We start from the raw sequence: 5,008 nt of genomic DNA, 5'->3' as shown, positions 1-5,008 counted from the left end.
GCCCTCAGATTCAGGATGAAACCCAGCCAGAGACCTGTGTGTGTGAGTACTTGAGTGTGACAGGCAGTGTGTGTGCGCATGTGTGCGGTGGGGAAGTGAGGTCATCTGGGCAGAAGGGAGCTGAGCTTGTCCAAACCACTGGAGCCACTGGGGGAAAGAGAGACAGACTGGGTGGGGGGAGGGAGAGGCAGTGCCAGGGACTGAGGGAGGGAAAGAGACCAAGGCAGAGAGGAGAGAGAGCGCAAAAGACAGAGACAAAGAGACAGAGGGACAAGGTGGGGCAGGGGCAGACAGACAGACATGATGACGGAGGATGTAGGGTCAGGGGTTTGAGAAAGAGGGAGCCAGAGAGCAGGGTGGGGCAGCCCTGGAGGGGAGGGGACTTCGGTCTAAGGGGTTTCCTACTCAGGCACCCCCTGACAGGGGGCTGAGGGGAGACCCCTCATGTGTGTTTTCTGTCCTGGGCAGGGGATCCGAGATCACCCATCCCTAAGGCCATGTTTTAAGGACCTGTTACATGCGCCTCCTAGGGGTGAGGTCTACTTGAAGGAGCCAATGCTCAGAGGCTGGAGAGCCCAGGGGGTAGTGCTGGGTTATGTCCTGAGAGCACGGGGGTGGGGGGAGGCAGGGAGGGCGACTTCAGATGGAGAGGCCCCACGGAGGCTGCTGTGTGCAAGGAAGCTGGTACAGAGCTGGTAGGGCCCACACCCTGACAGGCTCCGTTCTCACCAGCCACGGCCCAGCCCCTGTGACCCTCCCATCATCCATCTCCCCTCCTGTGGCTTAGAGCCCTGCCACCTACTGCTGCCTCATCTCCCACCCTGCTCTCCCCAGCCCAGTGGTTCTCAACTGTAGCGACTGGCAATGTCTGGAGATGGTTTTATCTGTCCTAGTTGGAGAGGTATATGCTCTGGTGTCTAAAGGGTCGAGGCCAGGGATGTTGCTAAACATCCTATAATGTGTAGGACAGCTCCTGCAGAATGCAGCATGCTCACCGCCTTCCTTTCCCCAGAGCACACCAAGTTCTCCCTGCCCCAGGGCCTTTGCACTCCCTGGAATGTGCTTTCTTCAGATCACACAGCTTCTACTTTCTCATTCTCCCAGAATCTGCTCAAATATCCCGTAATCCCTCCCTCACTCTCCATCATAAATCTCTGATTATTTCCCTCCCAGCACTTATCTCCACATCGGGACAATCTTGTTTATTTATTCAAATCCCTATTATAGTTCGCCTGCCCTCCACTTGGCTGTGAGCTCCAGGAAGGCTGGGACTCCAGTTCTCAGCAATATTCAGATGCTAAGTACTTGGTGTTAAGATTAAGCGCTCACTCAGAACAGCCTGGGGCTCTTTTAAACACTTTGCCGGGAACACTTTGCACGTATTAACTCCTGTCCGGCCTATGAGGGTTAGGCATTGTTATGCCCATTTCACAGATGGGGAAACTGAGATTCAGGATGTCAAGTGACTTGTCCAAAGTAACACGGCTAGTCAGTGCCTGAGCCGGAATTCAAACCCAGGCAGGCTGGCTTCAGAGTTCATGACCTTAGCAGTGCCACACCGCAGTCTCCCTGCATGTGAGTGGAGTGGACATATGACCTGGTCACTGGGACTCATGTCCCAACAACCCAGACCCCTGTCTTTCTCCATGAGAAAGCCTCCCCCTACCCTACCCTGGCCTCCTCATCCTCCACCTAGAACTGGGGCGCTGCTGTCAGTAGAGCTAAGATGTCTGAGAAAGAGAGGTCAGGGTGTTCCTTATACTTGCTCCAAGTTGTTCACAGGGAGATAAGCCCTTGTTGGCAGGTCCCTACAAGGAGGAGGCTCAGGGACCCAGATATGAGGGCTCCTCACCCTGGGGATCCCCCATCATAGTCACTGCACCGGGGCCACAACTGCTGCCCTGAGTCACTGTTGACTTTCCCAGACACTCCTGGGCGCGGGGGCAGAGACCCACCCCTTCCTTGTGCCTCCCTGGCAGGGCGGGGTGGGCTGAGCAGGGGTGAGTCTGAGGGCTGCGCTGAGCCTCAAACTGAGGCCCCTCCGTCCTGCAGCGGCAGCCCCTAAAGAAGAACCACAACCAAGAGGGGTCCTCGCAGCAGGCACAGGAGGAAGCTGTGGGTGCCCTGGCCTGCTGGGGGTGGGGAGAGGAACTTGGAAGGCTTCCCAGAGCTATTCGCTGCCCAGATTCCTGGCTAGGAGTCCCCTCCCAGTCCAGAACCCGCTGACCGCCCCTCCTTCCATATCCCGGGGTCCTCTCTGCCAGGCCTGGTACCCCCCGACTAACCCAGCAGCTGCATGGTCCTGTCCCAGTGTCCCCAGAACTTCTTTGCTTGACCATGGCCTCTCTCCCAGCATCTGTGGAGCCAATCAAGTGACAATCTGGACCTGGGATCTGCTGGGAACTCCATAATTCTCATTCATTCATTCATTCATTCATTCATAGTTAGAGCATGGATGCTAGTCTATATGGCGGGGTTAATATTTTGCTTCACCACTTACCAGCTGTGTGATCTAGGGCAAGTCCCATCATTCCTCTGAGTCCCCCGTTTTGCCACAGAAAAGATGAAGGTAAATAGGGGTTTTAGAGACTTCACTGGGAGGAAGCAGAGTGTTGAGCACAGCACCTCGTTTGTGGTGAGTGTTTAATTCGAGGGAGCCTTTAAAAAAAAATTCTCCACAAAAAGTTCCCTGGGGCTCCTAGGGATGCACAGACCCCTAATAGCAGCCTCAGCCCCAGTAAGACCTGATTCTGGAGGCCTCCTGATGCGAGCCAGGCAGGAGCCCAGGGTTCCAGTCCTGGCTTTGCCGTTGGGTTGCTGTGTGATCTGAGCAAGTTAATGGCCCTCTCTGAATCTCAGGCTCCCTGTCTGAACAATGACCGGTTGGCTTGGATGACCTTAGGCACCTGACCTCTCTCTGTCTTAGTTTTCATAATAAGAGCACCTACCTGCAGGAATGCTGAGAGGAAGAAGTGAATGAATGCGCGTAAAGCACTTAGAACAAGTCTGACACACAATGCCCAAGAGGTGTTAGCCATTATTATTAGCTAACATTACCTCTGAGGGTCTTTCTCCCAATTGAGCTATAATTTATATATCATAAAACTCACCCTTTTAAAACATACACTTCAGTCGTTTTTAGTTTACTCACAAGATTGTGTGACCATGTGACTGGATGGGGGGACTGGGCCGGAGCAGGTCTGCCTCAGGCCGGCCAGTAGTGTGTGGGTTCTTGACTTCATGCAGGAAAGACTCCACAGCAGGAGTCCAGGTGATTTTGAGAGCACGTTTATTAAAGCTGGGGACAGTGAAAAACAGGAAGGGCTTAGGGTGGAAGAAGCATCAGGAGGGAGCCTAGGCGGTGCTCTGCTCTGGTTCCCTAGAAACCTTATAGGAAAGAAATGAGCCTGGGCGGGGCTGCTGTCAGCTCATGGGAAAGTCTGAGAAGAAGGGGACCTTGGAGACAGGTTCAGGGGGTGAGCCTGGGATGAGCTGCCACTGCCCGCTGCTCCCCTGGTTGCAAGTCTCATGGGGACCCTGAGAATTTAGGAGAAAGAAAGTGAAAAGTTCATGCCTCAGAACAGGCACAGGTGTGCCCCTGAGAGAGCCTGAGTGGGGTCTTTGTCTTGAGGGTTTTTATCTCTCTTTTGCGGGTGAGATTCTTAGGGTTTCAGCAGAATATTCATCAGCTTGTAGGTACATTTTTAATATGTTGATCCATCAAAATGAGTGTATTGGGGAGTTTGGGATTATTTTTTGGTCGGCTTTACTATTTTACTTCTATCTTGGGTCTGTCTGGCTCTATTTGTTTTTTTGTTTGTTTGTTTTGTTTTGTTTTTGTTATGTGTTCCCCTGACTTCAGCCATCCTTGGGTTTGCCTGGCACAAATGGCATTACTTGGGTCTCTGTCCTCTATCTCCCCAACCAGGGTGACTTAGCCGTGCATTCTCTGGTTAGGGAGGAGAGGTAGAAACTATTTGCTCTCAAGTGTCCTTGGTTAGTGAACTTAAGGTCTTGCGATTCAGTAGCTGGCTGTAAATTGGTCAAATTATTTAGCCTTATTTAGTTATCTTGTCTCAATTTCCCCATTCCACTTGCCCAGGAATTTTCCTAGCTTCTTACTGTCCTGCCTCAACCATCAGCACCATCTAATTCCAGATCATTTTCATCATCCCAAAATGAAACCCTGTGCCTATTAGTCACTCCCCATTCTCCCTCCACCCCCGCAACCACTAATCTACTTTCTGTCTCTATGGCTTTCCTTAGTTTGAACAGTTCATATAAAATGGAATATGCAATATTGTGTCTGGCTTCCTTCACTTAGCACAATGTTTTAAAGGTTTGTCCATGATGTATTAGTATTTAATTCCTTTTTATGGCTGAATAATATTTCATTGTATGGATAGGTGTACCATATTTGTTGATGAACTATTGGGTTGTTTCCACTTTAGGGCTATCCTATATAATAAAAGACTAATATGCAAATTGAATGAATGGTGGAACGACCAGTCGCTATGATGCACACTGACCACCAGGGGGAAGATGCTCAATACAGGAGCTGCCCCCTGGTGGTCAGTGCGCTCCCACAGCGGGAGAGCTGCTCAGCCAGAAGTCGGGCTCACGGTTGGCGAGCAAAGCAGTGGTGGTGGGAGCCTCTCCCGCCTCCGCAGGCAGTCGTACATCCCCCAAGGGCTCCTGGACTGAGAGGATGCAGGCCAGGCTAGGGATGCCCCCCCCCCCAGTGCATGAATTTTGTGCACCGGGCCTCTAGTTATGAATAATGCTGTTATGAACAATTAAGTATACGTTTTTGTGTGAACCTATGCTTTTCATTTTCTTGGGTACCTTCCTTGGAGTGAAATTGGCAGATCATATGAGAACTCCATGTCTAGCCTTTTTTTAAAAAAATTCATATAATTATTATAGTAAAAGGAGAAAAATCATATGATCATCTCAATAGATGCATTTGATATAATTATATACCCATTCATTATCAAACAAAGAACAA

The sequence above is a fragment of the Myotis brandtii genome, unplaced genomic scaffold (assembly GCF_000412655.1).
Source record: "Myotis brandtii unplaced genomic scaffold, ASM41265v1 scaffold1204, whole genome shotgun sequence".
NCBI lineage: Eukaryota > Metazoa > Chordata > Mammalia > Chiroptera > Vespertilionidae > Myotis > Myotis brandtii.
This window is presented reverse-complemented; position numbering follows the sequence as displayed.